General features: G+C 44.8%; 1 long non-coding RNA gene across 1 annotated transcript in view; it reads right to left on the bottom strand.

Moving 5' to 3' along the window:
- Positions 1 to 855: 855 nt before the first annotated feature.
- Positions 856 to 17,139, bottom strand: part of LOC127006088 (uncharacterized) — a 20,631-nt gene continuing 4,347 nt past the window's right edge. The window contains exons 2-6 of the long non-coding RNA XR_007759051.1: positions 11,528 to 13,017; positions 10,010 to 10,187; positions 8,032 to 8,149; positions 3,861 to 4,018; positions 856 to 1,002 (exon numbers count right to left, since the gene is read on the bottom strand). This is a non-coding gene — a long non-coding RNA (uncharacterized LOC127006088). The remainder of the gene's footprint in view (positions 1,003 to 3,860; positions 4,019 to 8,031; positions 8,150 to 10,009; positions 10,188 to 11,527; positions 13,018 to 17,139) is intronic.

Below are 17,139 nucleotides of genomic sequence, written 5' to 3'. Positions count from 1 at the left end.
TAGACATATACAGTTTGCTAAATACAGTTTAGAGCGAGCTTTCTTTCTCTGCTAAAATAATATTGCCTTTGTTATAGAGTATATATAACACAGTCTCATACGGTTAGCTAGGTACATACAGTTAACAGTTTATTTTGTTTGTATCTTCTTATCTTACCTTACCCTGCCTTACCTCTCTCTCTCTCTCTCTCTCTTGCTTCTCATTTCGTTCTCTCTCCCTCTTTACCTTTTCCTCTCTCTCTCTCTCCCTTCTGATACCTTTCTCTCTCTCTCTCTCTCTCTTTTATCGGTAAATTTCTTCTGTTCTTTCTTTCATTCTTTATTTTCCTTCTCTCATCTCTCTCCTTCCCTTACCTCCTCTCTCTCTTATTCTTCTCATTACGTTCTCTGTCTCTCCCTCTTTACCTTTTCCTCTCTCATAGGAATAGAACACACAAACATTACAAATTAACTTTTTATTAATAGAAAAACACACATACATACATACACTTAGTAACATTGATAAGGCTATGTTGGCTAGGGGGGGAGGGAGGGAGGAGGGGGTCCTTCATGAGGCTGGGGGGGTATGTGTCTGTGGGGGGTTGTCAACATACTGTGGGGGTACATCTGTGGGGTCCTGTGAGCTGTGGTGAGGAGAGAGAGAGAGAGAGAGAGAGAGAGAGAGAGAGAGAGAGAGAGAGAGGGGGGGGGGGGGGCGCTATCTCACCGCGCGGGTCTCCCACTCACACACTCTCCGGTCTAATTTATATAGTTATGCATATGTTGTTTTTTATGTATAGAAATGTGTTGTATGGACTAATGAAAAAATATATAAAAAGGTGTTTATATGTGTGTGTGTGTGTGTGTGTGTGTGTGTGTGTGTGTGTGTGTGTGTGTGTGTGTGTTCTTCCATTCTTCCTCCTCCTCCTCTTCTTCTTCTTCTGATCTTCCTGTTGCCTTTATCATCATCTTCCTCCTTTTTCTCCTCTTCTTCTTCTTCTTGGTCCCAGCATCAACACACACCTGAGTAGAATAACTGTATTAATGGATTGGAGAGAGAGAGAGAGAGAGAGAGAGAGAGAGAGAGAGAGAGAGAGAGAGAGAGAGAGAGAGAGAGAGAGAGAGAGAGAGAGAGAGAGAGAGAGACCTATACCAAATGAAGAAGAGGAAAAAGATGCAATAACAGGAGTAGGAGGAGGAGGAGGAGAAACTATGCTAAAGAAGAGAAATAAGAGAAAAAGAGAAAGAAGGAAGAGAAAATGTGATGATCAGAGAAAGAGAGAATAAAGGAGGAGGGAGAGAAGGAAGGGGGAGAGAGAGAGAGAGAGGAAGGAGAGAAGAAAGGGAGAGAGAGAGAGGAAGGAGGAAGGAGGTAAGTGGAGGAAAATGGAGAAGAAATTAGAAGTAGAAGGGAGAGAGAATGCTGAAGCTATGGAAGGAAGAGAGAGAATGCTGAAGCTATGGAAGGGAGAGAGAGTACTTATAATATTACATAGAAAAACAACACACACACACACACACACACACACACACACACACACACACACACACACACACACACACATTGCCTGCCTACCTAGATATTGACAATGTAATATATTCGTACTGAGCGAGTCCACAACACCATGGTCTGCCAGGCCTGCTGAGACCCACCGCTGTTATGCACTACACTACCAAGGTACAGTAGACCCTGGATGTAATGGGCTAATTGGGTGGGAACTTAGTCCGTTATGAGCGGCGGAAGTTTAACCTGGTAGCTGCGGGGATCATGTTTCTTAATGGTCCCTCTAAGCGAGAAAAATTTGAAAAAAATCATCACTCACGCAAACCATTTCATAATATATATCAACGCATTTGTGATCAGTTTATGGATCATTTATTTTGGGGGGTTTATATCATGGCAAAAATTTGGCCCGTTGCTGGTTCATGGTAAGGCCACAAATTTGGCCCCTCGCTGCTACATGGTAAGGCCACAAATTTGGCCTGTCGCTGCTACATGGTAAAGCCACAAATTTGGCCTGTCGCTGCTACACTGTAAGGCCACAAATTTGGCCTGTCGCTGCTACATGGTAAAGCCACAAATTTGGCCTGTCGCTGCTACACGGTAAAGCCACAAATTTGGCCCGTCGCTGCTACACGGTAAAGCCACAAATTTGGCCCGTCGCTGCTACCAGGTTAAAGATACAGTCAGTTTACGAGTTTAATTTGTTGAGTAATTTTTTCCAGCATGACAAAACACTCGTAAACCAAAAGGCACTTCCCCTCCATTGAAATTACTGAGAATCCCATTAATGCGTCCCATATCTCACCAAAATATTACTAAAAATCATTATAGATGTTATTTTATACAAGTTAAAAGTAATTTTACGGACAAATATCAATGACAAATGACATACAACACGAATCACTGAGTTACGGTTGTTAGGGAGACTCCCTCAACCAGTTATTAAGCTGGAGGTGCAGGCTTCGCACCAGAGTTTAGGAGCCACAGTTTCCCTATTCTTGGGGGGCTCCGTGGTGCTCTTGATTTCACCTTCACTCTACGCCTTGGGTTTTTATTTTTTACGTAACGGTTTGTTCGCTACGTAACTCCACATTTTTCCCTTTTTTCAGCTTTATGGTTCTGTGATTTTGCCGTTCTCTCCCTCCCTCCTTCCTTACTTCCTTCCTTCCCTTGGGGGCTTCGTGGTGCAGTGGTTAGCACACTCTGTTCACAACCGAGAGAGCCCGGGTTAGATTCCCGGGCGGAGTGGAAAAATTTGGGCGGCTTTTCCCATACCCTACGCCCCTGTCCACCCAGCAGTGTACCAGGTATTAATCGGGGGTTGTGTATATAGGTTAAGAGTGAGCGTATTGGGAAATAGTAAAGTAAAAATCGGCAGCTTTCCACTCGCTAGCCGTACTGTAGTGTAGCGGGCCGGTGGGGCGGAAAACTTGTACAAGCTCAAACAAAAAATCACCCCTCACGCAAACCATTTCATAATATATATCAACGCATTTGTGATCAATTTATGCATCATCTATTTTTGGGGGTTTAAATCATGGCACAAATTTGGCCCGTCGCTGCTACACGGTAAAGCCACAAATTTGGCCCGTCGCTGCTACACGGTAAAGCCACAAATTTGGCCCGTCGCTGCTACCAGGTTAATGATAACTATAAATGAGTTTTGTTATTGGAGCCCAGAAGACAGTTTGGGCGTAGGAAGTCGGGAAATATAAGCGACTGAGTATGACAGTCTGGCAACATTGATCCTCCCTCCCCTTCATGAGGTCTCACCCGGCAAGGGACATACGCGCTTGACCCTGACGGCCTCCATATAGCCCGTGGCCCCACCTTAAACAGCCCTAAATCAGCCCCAATCACCCACCACTCTCACTCTCTCTGTCTCTCAGCCCCGATAGCAACAGTACAACCCTATTCCTTTTCTAAACAGTCTTTCAGCCCCCCAAAACAGCCCCAAACACTCACTTCTTGAACCTATAAACCCCTGACAGCCCCACCTCTCTCTCTCTCAGCCCTTCCCTTACAGCCCTATCCCGTTCCTTTATGCTCTTTTTCAGCCCCCCAAAACAGCCCCAAACACTCATTTCTTGATCCCACAAGACCCTGACAGCCCCACCCTCTCTCTCTCTCTCTCTCTTTCAGCCCTATCCCTTTTCTAAACAGTCTTTCAGCCCCCAAAACAGCCCCAAACACTCATTTCTTAAACCCACAACACCCTGACAGCCCCCTCCCTTCCCCCCCCAAGATTACCAGCCCCGTTCCTTCCCCTAAATCTCACTCTCTCCGCCCTAAATCAGTCCCACTACCATTTCTTCTTCTCTCTCTCTTCAGTATCACCCACTCTCTCTCTCTCTCTCTGCGTGCCAAGACTACTCACTATAGTGTCCGCCGTGTCAGGTCATACTGGGTCACGAGGAAGGTCACCCCATATACCAAGGCAATGTTCCTCAGGCCAGGCTTGTGAAGGGAACTCTTGGTCTTGCCCACCGCCAGCCAAGGAGGGACAGAGGTGTTGACTTCCCTCGATCGCTCCACCTGGAAAGATGACCAAGCGCATGAGGTTTAGAGAGAGAGAGAGAGAGAGAGATGGGGGTAAGGAAAGGGGAGGTAGAGAGAGAGAGAGAGAGAGAGAGAGAGAGAGAGAGAGAGAGAGAGAGAGAGAGAGAGAGAGAGAGACAGGAAGGAAGGAAGGAAGGAAGGAAGGGGAGAGAGAGAGAGAGAGAGAGAGAGAGAGAGAGAGAGAGAGAGAGAGAGAGAGAGAGAGAGAGAGAGAGAGAGAGAGAGAGAGAGAGAGAGAGAGAGAGATAAACTAGATAGCTATACATTAAGGTCTAACACTTGGTACATCTAGCCCGCCTGAAAGGAAGGATGAACATCACATAACCTTACTCACCTACATACATATGACAAAATTAACTCTTACTTACATGCTCTGGGGGAAAATTCATAAGTGGGCTACAATTAAATGACTGTCCAGGGAGGGGGATTCCAACCTGGCCGGCAGATTCATAGGTAGGCATGCTAACCACTACACCACGGAGCCAGAAAAATTAGCCACACTATACCAAGACAAATAATTCTTAATGTGTGTGTGTGTGTGCCCTGGTAAGATTCATATGTGCAGCCCTGGTAGTGGTTCTTATTATGTAACATAGTGAGTCAGTATAAGGGTATTGCTGAGTAAGTTTATGGCCCCAAGTGACTCAGTGTTGGTTTAACCCGTCCGCTGTGACTGGCACGGATTTGGCCTTCCCTGGTAGCCTGGTAGCAAATAGTCCCAGGTCTTTCTCTGTCTCTGTGGTGGATAGTGGAGTGTTTCCCATGTGGTATTGGTGCGCTGGATATCCCTTCACTGGTAGCCTGGTAACATACACTCCCAGGTCTTTCTCTGCCTCTGTGGTGGATAGTGGAGTGTTTCCTATATGGTATTGGTGTGCTGGATATCCCTTCACTGGTAGCCTGGTAACATACACTCCCAGGTCTTTCTCTGCCTCTGTGGTGGATAGTGGAGTGTTTCCCATGTGGTATTGGTGTGCTGGATATACCTTCACTGGTAGCCTGGTAACATACACTCCCAGGTCTTTCTCTGCCTCTGTGGTGGATAGTGGAGTGTTTCCCATGTGGTATTGGTGCGCTGGATATCCCTTCACTGGTAGCCTGGTAACATACACTCCCAGGTCTTTCTCTGCCTCTGTGGTGGATAGTGGAGTGTTTTCCCATGTGGTATTGGTGTGCTGGATATCCCTTCACTGGTAGCCTGGTAACATACACTCCCAGGTCTTTCTCTGCCTCTGTGATGGATAGTGGAGTGTTTTCCCATGTGGTATTGGTGTGCTGGATATCCCCTCCCAAGGTGCAGGACTTTACATTTTTCTTCATTGAATTGTAGCAGCCACTTTTTGCTCCATTTCAGTAGCTTGGTGATGTCTAACTGTAGGAAATCCACATTCAAGGGGTTAATTAACCTAGTAGCACATTTAGCACGTGGTACAGGCCCCGCGGGAATGTAAAAAATTAGTAACTAAAGTTTTTGCCCTTAGGCACAGAAGGCCGATACAAAATAATTACTCGTTTTCCTAATTTTTTGTAATATTATTATATATGATATTACTATATGTAACCCGGTAGCTGCGGGATCATGTTTCTTAATGGTCCCTCTAAGCGAGAAAAATGAAAAAAAATCATCCCTCACACAAACCATTCCATAATATATATCAAAGCATTTGTGATCAGATTATGTATCATCTATCTTGGGGGGTTTATATCACGGCACAAATTTGGCCCGTCGCTGCTTCCGGGATAAGAAACTATAGAAAACTTCACTAGGGCATAGTATAATAAGCCTGGCATTGTAGTACACCGTATACGGCATATAGTCCAGGGCTTCCCAACTCAACTGGCGGCCCGCAGTCCAGATCCGGACTTGTGGGTGTTGCAGCTGGACCCAAGGCTCCAGCAGACATAAACATGTGTAAATTGAATAGCATGAAGGTCCTGGCGATGGATTCTCTTAACCCCTTGACAATGGATTTCCTACAAGAAGACCTCACCAAGCTACAGGAGTGGAGCAAAAAGTGGCTGCTACAATTCAATGAAGAAAAATGTAGTCCTGCACCTTGGGAGGGGATATCCAGCACACCAATACCATATAGGAAACACTCCACTATCCACCACAGAGGCAGAGAAAGACCTGGGAGTGTATGTTACCAGGCTACCAGTGAAGGGATATCCAGCACATCATTACCATATGGGAAACACTCCACTATCCACCACAGAGGCAGAGAAAGACCTGGGAGTGTATGTTACCAGGCTACCAGTGAAGGGATATCCAGCACACCAATACCACATGGGAAACACTCCACTATCCACCACAGAGGCAGAGAAAGACCTGGGAGTATAAGTTTACCAGGCTACCAGTGAAGGGATATCCAGCACACCAATACCACCATATGGGAAACACTCCACTATCCACCACAGAGGCAGAGAAAGACCTGGGAGTATAAGTTCACCAGGCTACCAGTGAAGGGATATCCAGCACATCAATACCATATGGGAAACACTACACTATCCACCACAGAGGCAGAGAAAGACCTGGGAGTATAAGTTCACCAGGCTACCAGTGAAGGGATATCCAGCACATCAATACCACATGGGAAACACTCCACTATCCACCACAGAGGCAGAGAAAGACCTGGGAGTATAAGTTCACCAGGCTACCAGTGAAGGGATATCCAGCACACCAATACCATATGGGAAACACTCCACTATCCACCACAGAGGCAGAGAAAGACCTGGGAGTGTATATAATACCAGGCTACCAGTGAAAGCCAAATCCGTGCCAATTGCAGCGGACGGGTTGAAATGTGTATTTCCTTGACTGTCTGTAGGGTAAGTTAGGGGTGTGTTCCACATAATATACTTAACCTATTAATGCAGATAAAAGTTTAGTAGTATAGATTATATTAAATATCAATAACAGAAAAAAGGTTTAATGGCGGTCGAGGCACAAGTGCACAGCTGAATCTAAGTGTGAGTTTTGGCCTCTCATCAATAGTATCTGTACTCATGAGTAAGCCAGTAGTACGTTGGCAGGGTATTGAGTATAATAATATATCGTGATGACAAAGGGGTATGAAATAGTTTTTTTATTTTCAGAGGCGACCGCTCTGCTGGTGTGTATTCAATAGGTGTACGTTAAGTTGCCGGCACATTCACAGACCAACATTCGAGGGGTTATCATAACATTGAGTAAAGATAAATCTGCAGCGAATGTTGGCCTGTCAATATACTGCAAACTTGACGTACCTTATATATTTTGGGAAATATTGGATCAATGCCGTTGCGGTCCGACCCGGCTGTACTGTTGCTGGATCTCAACAAGACCTTTACGAGATGACATTGTATCGTCTGAGAGTTGATCATTCTTTTGGGTCTTGTTCTCCTAATGTCGAGATCGCGTTGAAGATTTATTTAACTCTAATGGTTACCAACTGCAGTGGTGAACGCTCCTTTCCAAAATTACCTAGACTCAAGAAGTAAGAGTCGGTATGGTTCAAACAAGATTGAACCACCTCTCTCTAATGAGTATTGAGCAGCACGAGTTACTGAGGGAAATTAGCACGTCAAGGATACAACTGAGGAGTTTTCTGTTGCCAAGTCTCGTAAGTGCTTCATGTGAGCCACGTTGGTCTGCACTCAGTTCAGCAAATGGTTCCAAGATTCTCCAAGGCAGCACAAATAGTCTACTGGCTAAGCTACTGCCTGCTATGTATGATAGGTCCAGGCACCCAACAGGAACAAAAAACACCATGACTCTTGCATTAATAAGTTGGACAGCACAAGACAGCTGATAGGTCCAGGCACCCAACAGGAACAAAAAACACCATGACTCCTGCATTAGTTTTTTAATCAGACACTCTAAAAAGATGATAGTGAAAACACCAGTTAACTCTCACATCATTAAGTTGGACAGCACAGGACATAGGGAAAGCATGAGAGAGTGAAGGTATACCGGATAACTTTTGCAACATTAAGTGGGGCAGACTCACCGTGGAGGGTTGGGTCAGCTGGGCGTCCTTCACAGGGGTGGTGAGGGCGCAGGCATCAGGAGTAGCTCACAGTAGGAGTTTGAGTACACTCTCTGCCACGACCTTCACTGTAGCCAATCTGAGGGTGTTAGTACATCAGTCAGGAACTTGAAATGGCTGAGAGTAAAGCTACAAGATGCCAAGTCAATCATCCACTCCATCAGGAAGTTATTTACTTAGGGTCGTATCATAAGACATTTCCCCGCCCAAGAACACCTATTTGACAAGGCTTTCGCAGGAGTTGTGGGCATTTCCAGGAGTAGTTTTATGACCCTGGTGGTAGTTTAACCCTTCTTCTGTACCATGAGCCTGAAAAACACTCATTAGAGCCTGACTGATATCCCCCTTTGACCTTTAGTAGTAGCTGATGTGAGCAGGGAAACTGTCTTGTAATACCAACCTTAATCTCACAGTCATTCATTCATCAGTCAGTCAATCTTACACACACACACACACACACACACACACACATGCAGAGGCAGTGTGGTCTCCCCATAAGAAGAAACACATCAAGAAACTAGAAAGAATACAAAAGATGGCAACAAAAATGGTTCCAGGGATTGACATACGAGGAGACACTAAAGGAAATGGACTTACCAACACTAGAACAAAGAAGAGAAATGGGAGACCTAATACAAATCTACAAATTATTGAGCAAAATGGAAGAAGTAGACAACGAGGAGTTACTACTAAAAGAAGAAATTACCACCAGGAACACAAGAGGACACAGTCAAAAATTGAGGAAGGGAAGATGCTTGAGAGACATAAAGAAATATAGCTTCCTGCAAAGAAATATAGAGGTTTGGAACAGACTAAGTGAGGATGTAGTATCAGAAAGGAGTGTGCAAAGCTTCAAGGAAAAGTTGGATAAATGTAGATACAGAGACGGGACCACACGAACGTCAAGCCCAGGCCCTATAAAACTACAACTAGGTAAATACAACAACTAACTAAACACACACACACCTGATGTGATAATCTGTTGATGCAGTGGGTTAAAGGAGAAACAAGGCTAAGAGGAGATGACCAACCATCAAGACTTGACCTAATTTTCACAAAAAATGTTGAGTTAGATGAAGGAGTCAGTCACGAGTGCCCCTTAGGAAAGAATGGCATCAACTATGACAGATGAAAACTATGGAAGGATTTGAATACCAAGATGAGGCATATAAGGAAAAAAGGAAAAACTATGCAAAGGAAGATTATGAGGTTGGACTCAAGACAGAGAATTGCAACAAAATGGTCCCAGAACTCTCGAATATGATGTATGAAGACAGATTGAGGGAGATGGACTTGACGACACTGGAACAAAGAAGGGAGAGAGGAGATTTGATCACACTGTACAAGTTGGTAAATAAGTTTGATGAGGAAAGTTGGAAAGTTTTGTTTATTGGGTGCAACATCTGTGGTCATATGCCAGGGAGAGACAGAAGGGGAAGGAATTATAGGAGAAGGGAACAGACCCCAGGAGACGAGACACAACCCCCGATTAATACCAGAAAATTCCATTCACTGCTGGGTGGACAGGGGCTTAGGGTATCGGAAAAGCCGCCCAGCTTTTTCCAATCCGCCTGGGAATCGAACCTGGCCTCTCGGTCGTGAGCCGAGTGTGCTAACCACTGCACCACGAAGCCCCCTGTTTGATGAGGTGGATAGAGATGATCTCTTCTTAGCATCAGTAACGCAGGGGCTGAGAGGACACGGAAAGAAACTTAACAAAGGAACCTGATTGAGTGACTGGAAGAAGTAAAGTTTTTCACACAGAAGTGTTAACACATGGAACAGCTTGCGGGAAGAAACATGGAAGCATGGACTGACAGGCCGCAGAAAGGAGTATGTGGAGCTGGAAAGGATACAGAAAATTGTAACTAAAATGGTCCCAGAACAGATTGAGGGAGATGGACTTGACGACATGGACACTAAACCCTTCATAGAGCACCCTGGTGTTGGTGTGATCTGGCCTCAATGGTGGTGGTGAATGGTGTTGATGTCCTCGCTGATGGTGTTGGTGGTGGTGTTGAGCCTTGGGAATGGTGCGTGTGGTCAACTCCACCACCTGGTTGGCGTTCTGGAAGGTGCTCCGATGGACCAACGCGTTGCGACCTGACATCTTCACGCTGAAATAATAATAATAATAATAATAATAATAATAATAATAATAATAATAATAATAATAATAATTACAAATATGATAGAGGCAAATTCCTATACCAGTGTAAGCTATGAAGAAATAAAAATTGTAGTAGAAATAATAATGATAATAATAATGATAATAATAATATTAATAATAATAATAATAATAATAATAATAATAATAATAATAATAATAATAATAATAATAATAATGTGTATTGTTGAGGAAGGGGTAGCCTATTATTTTTGAGACCCTGACTATTTATTTCTGTGCAAGGCATGATGATATTTACTATGGAGGCAATGTTACTTTCTATGTACCACTAAATTTGTAAAGTTTGGTTTAGTCGGCACAACATCTATGGTCATATGCCGGAGAGAGACAGAAGGGGAAGGAATTATAGGAGAAGGGAACAGACCCCAGGAGACGGGACACAACATCTGTGGTCATATGCCGGAGAGAGACAGAAGGGGAAGGAATTATAGGAGAAGGGAACAGACCCCAGGAGACAGGACACAATCCCCGATTAATACCTGGTACCCATTCACTGCTGGGTGGACAGGGGCGTAGGGTATGAGAAAAGCCGCCCAAATTTTTCCACCCCGCCCGGGAATCAAACCTGGGCTCTCTCAGTCGTGAGCCGAGCGTGCTAACCACTGCACCACGAAGCACCCTATGTACCACTAAATGAGTGAGTTTTCAGCGCCTGGGGCCAGCACACGATATCCCTGTTGTGGACCACATGAAACACCCTGAATTTTCTTTTCTACACTCACATGACCACAGTGTAGCTTAACACACGAGAAATTAATCCTGAAAAGGAAAGGTCTTGCTGGCCCTGGGAATAAATCGGCGCCCACCGAGACGGGAGAGCCGCGTAGCACTCCTTAACCAGTCTGTCTGAGGCTGGCTGGCCCCTCTGAGCTATGGGAGGCTCGTACTACACACAGCTCTAACCTATCTTATGCTGTGCGCCCCTCAACTCCCTCTATTTTCCCATGTTGTAACCAAACAATGGTAACTCTAGCTTAATATTGAAGGATTTTGTCAACACATTTGTTATAGGCCTTTGCCGGAAGCAATTACCTAACCCACTGGGGGTCCTCGGAACATCAACAGGCCTCTTCCTCCACTTGTCTAGTACTGATTTGTTTCTAATACTCAGTTATCCATGCATAGGCCTACCCTGAAAACCTACCAGTAAACTAACTTCAAACACACCTATCTGAAACATCTTTTTCAATAACAACATTTTCCTTCTTCAATGTAGGAAATGAAGATGGCACGTCACATCAGTAAGTAAATTATATCGTACTAAGATACCTTAGTGTGGTGATTTGGTGGTGGTGGTTGTGGTGGTAGTGGTGGTGGTTGTGGTGGTACTGGTTGTGGTTGTGGTAGTGGTTGTGGTGGTGGCGTAGTGGAAGGGCACTTTCGTCACATGAAGGCTTCTCTGCGGTGTTCCTTCCTTTCCCTGGCCGCCACTGTCCTCTCCACCTTCTTCTCACAGGCTGTGGATCTTCTCGTCATTGTAGTTTGAAGGAAAACACGAGAAAAAGTAAGGTTTATGGCGCTACGCAGGCCGGCCCGTGGACCTACTCTTCTTCTTCTTCTTCTTTTGGGCATGATGACGCCAGCCGGACCAAATTGTTGTACCGCAATGTTAAAATTATGGCAGATTCTGTGTATGAATTATGGCAGCAATATGGCAACGTGATTAACTCAATTTATTAAAGCTAAGATAGACACCCAAGTGTTTGTAACAGTGGACACGATCGAGTTTGACATCATTGATACGTGGAGCCCAACACACTCCATCTATTCTGACCCCCAAGAACGATGGAAGATGATAGGCATAGTCCTGGATAAACACATGGATAGCAGGAGAACGGATAAGGATAGGAAGATGTGGATAGTGTGGATGGATAGAGGAAAGGTGGATTATAAGTGGGTGCAAGGAGGTGGAGGAGTGAAATTTAGTTTTGGATTAATTAACAACTAGACCCATAGAAGTGCACAAGTCTTCAAGCTGGTGGAGGGCTGAGGTAAGCGTCCGTGGAGCATTACACTGAAGAAGTATATCTTCAGCATATATAAAAACTTGTGTGCCCTGAGGAAAGGCCGGGGTACTGTGCAATTTTGTCCATGAGACTATTAAAGAGCAAAGGACTCAGGACCCCTCCCTGTGGAGTGCCCAATTCAACACTCCCTTCAGCAGAGCATGGAGCCACGTATCCTATCATGCAAATAGTCTTTGAGCCACCCCAGTAATTTCCCTTTAACGCCCTTTAAAATAAGTTGTTCCAATATAACCTCTTTATTGGGTCAATGAAAGCACGACAAACAGCACCTGCAGAACTTAAGCACTGATGAATCAAGCAGTCACCAGTCCCTTCATAAAGCCATACAGACTCCGTGACGTGGTATCTCCCACTTATACAGTCAAGCGCCTAAGTAGTATATCCTTTCCATCATCTTACACAGACAGCTAGTTAAGGAAATAGGTCCAAAGTTACCGTCACCGTTAGGAATGGAAATGATCGCAGCATTTTTCCAGGCAGATGGTAGCTAGGCTTTGTGAGTTGTAAGACATGTTAAACAAACCTAAGATAGGTTATCTTTTATGACTAGTAAGGCATTGATAACATCATGAGTGACCCCATCAGGAGCTGTAGACTTGCCCGATATGACTGCACAAGGCAGTTCGTCACGGGTTATGGGTACACAGGTTCATTCTTCTGGGCGTCAATCTCTGAGGCCGTCACTCGCTGCTCCAGCAGGATCCCGTACCTGATTGGCCACACCTTCCTCACCTGGCGGAGAACACAACTTAAATTATTATCATTATTATGAGACCCAGAGCAGGTAGGGAGGAGGAGGAGGAGGAGGACCCTAACAGCTGCCTGGTCAGCAGCATCCAAACACCCAGTGAACAGTGAAGTAGGTGACCCAGCCCGACTTGTGTCCAGAAACGCAAAAACAGTCCTGGCGTTGCTCAGGCTGATTGCACGAACACACACACACACAGGCATAGACACACACACACACACACACACACACACACACACACACACACACACACACACACACACACACACACACACACACAGGCCTACCTGGATCTCAAAGGTCTTTCCTGAGGGTGGACGGACAGTGACAGGTGACAGTGAATCACCTTGCTGGATCAGTAAATGAGGTAAATGAAGTATGTTGATAAATGTGATAAATGAGATAACCTGCTCCCCTTGTATGTCGGTAAATGTGATAAATGAGATAACCTACACCCTTTGTATGTCGGTAAATGTGATAAATGAGATAACCTACACCCTTTGTATGTCGGTAAATGTGATAAATGAGATAACCTACACCCCTTGTATGTCGGTAAATGTGATAAATGAGATAACCTACACCCCTTGTATGTCAGTATACGTGATAAATGAGATAACCTACACCCCTTGTATGTCGGTAAATGTGATAAATGAGATAACCTACACCCCTTGTATGTCAGTATACGTGATAAATGAGATAACCTGCATCCCTTGTATGTCGGTATATGTGATAAATGAGGTAACCTACACCTTTTGAATATCGGTAAATGTGATAAATGAGATAACCTACACCCCTTGTATGTCAGTAAATGTGATAAATGAGATAACCTACACCCCTTGTATGTCGGTAAATGTGATAAATGAGATAACCTACACCCCTTGTATGTCGGTAAGCGTGATAAATGAGGTAACCTACACCCCTTGTATGTCGGTAAGCGTGATAAATGAGATAACCTACACCCCTTCTATGTCGGTAAATGTGATAAATGAGATAACCTACACCCCTTCTATGTCGGTAAATGTGATAAATGAGATAACCTACACCCCTTGTATGTCGGTAAAGGTGATAAATGAGATAACCTGAACCCCTTGTACGTCGGTAAATGTGATAAATGAGATAACCTGAACCCCTTGTATGTCGGTAAATGTGATCAATGAGGTAACCTACACCCCTTGTATGTCGGTAAATGTAATCAATAAGATAACCTACACCCTTTATAAGTCGGTAAATGTGATAACTGAGATAACCTGCATCCCTTGTATCTCGGTAAATGTGATTAATAATATGCCCTCCACCCATTGAATGTCGGTAAATATGATAAATGACGTACCCTACACCCCTTGTATGTCGGTAAATGTGATAAATGAGGTAACTTTTTTTTGTTTACACCTCAGCCTATAGCGCGGGAAGGCTTTCTTCAGGGGCCTGGTGGTCGGCCCAAGCCCGTCATGGCGCAGGCAATTTTTATAGTGGCGCTGGTTATGCTTGGCTCATGCTGCCCCCTGGAACTCATTTTTGATTTGTTTATTCTTGAATCCGGGATGATAGGTGGTCTTCTGGACAGCCTGTGGATAGTCTTAACCCTATACGTTCCGACCCCTTGAGATTTTTCGCGCTCGTATATCCAGCATCGTATTGATTTTTCTGAACAACAATAACGCTCGTGAACACTAAATACTGGAACCTAATCAATGGTGTAAAGCAATAGTGAATAATGAGTGAAAAGAAACTCTCAAGAAATAAAATCCTTTTCTCCCTCTTCCTCCTATTCTTCCTTCTTTTCTTCTTCTTCCTCCTCTTCCTATTCTTCCTTCTTTTCTTCTTCTTCTTCCTCTTCTTCCTTCTTTTCTTCCTCCTCTTCTTTCTCCTTTTCTTCTTCCTCCTCTTCCTCTTCTTTTCTCCTTTATTCTTCCTTCCTCTTCTTCCTCCTCTTCCTCCTTTCCTTTTCTCGCCAGCTTCTCGCCTCTTTTCTTCCTCTTCCTTTTCTTCTGCCTCTTCCTCTTCCTCTTCCTTCCTTCTTCCTCTTCTTCTTCATCTTCCTCCTTCCTGTTCTTCCTCCTCCACCTCTTCTTCCTCTATTTCCCTCTTCTTCCTCTTACTCTTCTTCCTGCTCTTCCTCCTTTCCTTCCTCCTTCTTCCTCCTTTCCTCTTCTTCCTCCTCTTCCTCTTCTTTCTCCTTTTCCCTCTTCCCTCTTTTCCCTCCTCCTCTTCTTCTTTTCCTTTTCCTTCCTCTGCTTCCTACTTTCCTCCTCTTCCTAGCTTCTCGTCCTACTCTTCTTCCTCATTCTTCCTCTCACTCTTCCTTTCTTCCTTCTCATCTTCTTCTTCCTTTTTCTTGATTTTGCTCTTCTTCTTCCTCTTCCTCTTTCTCTTCTTCCTCCTCTCCCACCTCTTCTCTATTTCCTCTTCCTCTTCTTCATCCTCTTCCTCCTTATCTTCCTCTTCTTCCTAATATTCCTAGTCTTCCTCTTCTTCCTTCTTCCACTTCTTCCTCCTTATTGTCCCTTCCCTTTTCCTCCTCTCTTCTTCCTCTTCTTCCTCCTCTTCTTCTATACTTTTCCACCTCTTCCTAGCTTCTCGTCCTCTTCTTCTTCCTCTTCTAGCTTCTTCCTCCTTTTCCTCCCCTACCTCTTCTTCTTCCTTCTTCCTTTCTTCTTCCTCTTTTCCTCCTCTTCTGCATCTTCCTCTCCTTCCTCTTCTTCTTCCTCCTCTCCCTCCTCTTCCTCTATTTCCTCCTCTTCTTCATCCTCTTCTTCCTCCTTTTTGGTGATGATGGTGATGGTGGTGATGATGATGGTGGTGATGATGGTGATGATGGTGCTGATGGTGGTGATGATGATGGTGGTGATGTTGATGGTGATGATGGGTGATGATGATGGTGGTGATGATGATGGTGATGATGATGGTGGGGATGCTGGTGGTGTTGATGGTGGTGTTGATGTTGGTGTTGATGATGGTGGTGATGATGGTGATGGTGGTGATGATGATGGTGGTGATGGTGATGATGGTGATGGTGGTGATGATGATGATGGTGGTGATGATGATGGTGATGATGATGGTGATGATGGTGATGATGATGATGATGGTGATGATGGTGGTGATGATGATGGTGGTGATGATGATGGTGATGATGATGGTGATGATGGTGATGGTGGTGATGATTATGGTGGTGATGATGGTGGTGGTGATGATGGTGGTGGTGATGATGATGGTGGTGATGATGGTGGTGATGATGATGGTGGTGATGATGGTGATGATGGTGATGATGGTGGTGATGATAATGGTGGTGATGATGATGGTGATGATGATGGTGGTGATGATGGTGATGATGGTGATGATGGTGGTGATGATGATGGTGGTGATGATGATGGTGATGATGGTGGTGATGATGATGGTGGTGATGATGATGGTGATGATGATGGTGATGATGGTGATGGTGGTGATGATTATGGTGGTGATGATGGTGGTGGTGATGATGGTGGTGATGATGATGGTGGTGGTGATGATGGTGGTGATGATGGTGGTGATGATGATGGTGGTGATGATGGTGATGATGGTGGTGATGATGATGATGGTGGTGATGATGATGGTGGTGATGATGATGGTGATGATGATGATGGTGATGATGGTGATGGTGGTGATGATGATGGTGGTGATGATGATGGTGGTGATGATGATGATGGTGGTGATGATGGTGGTCGTGATGGTGGCGTTGATGATAAGTGTCAGAGAGAGAGAGAGAGAGAGAGAGAGAGAGAGAGAGAGAGAGAGAGAGAGAGAGAGAGAGAGAGAGAGAGAGAGAGAATTCTTGTTATTATAAATATGCCAGATTGAGAAATTGAAATAGAGCCCCTTAAATACAGACAGAAAGCTGAGAGAATGGGACCACTTGGTGGTTGAGAGGATGGGGGGGGGGGGTGAGTGATGGGGTGGGAGCGTATCACGGGCTACAGGAGCGCGTTTGGAGATCATCACCTTCACACAGCCCATCCCAGACTAACGCTGGCTCCCAGAGCGAGGCGGTCAAAGGAGGCTCAGGTGACGCACATGCGCGGGCGAGACCAAAATAAGTCGAGCGGATGGAATACCTCTCTGTATATACTCTG

This window comes from Eriocheir sinensis, chromosome 32 (genome assembly GCF_024679095.1).
Source record: "Eriocheir sinensis breed Jianghai 21 chromosome 32, ASM2467909v1, whole genome shotgun sequence".
Classification (NCBI taxonomy): Eukaryota; Metazoa; Arthropoda; class Malacostraca; order Decapoda; family Varunidae; genus Eriocheir; species Eriocheir sinensis.
The sequence above is the reverse complement of the archived record's forward strand: the minus strand, read 5'-3'. Positions and strand labels throughout refer to the sequence as shown.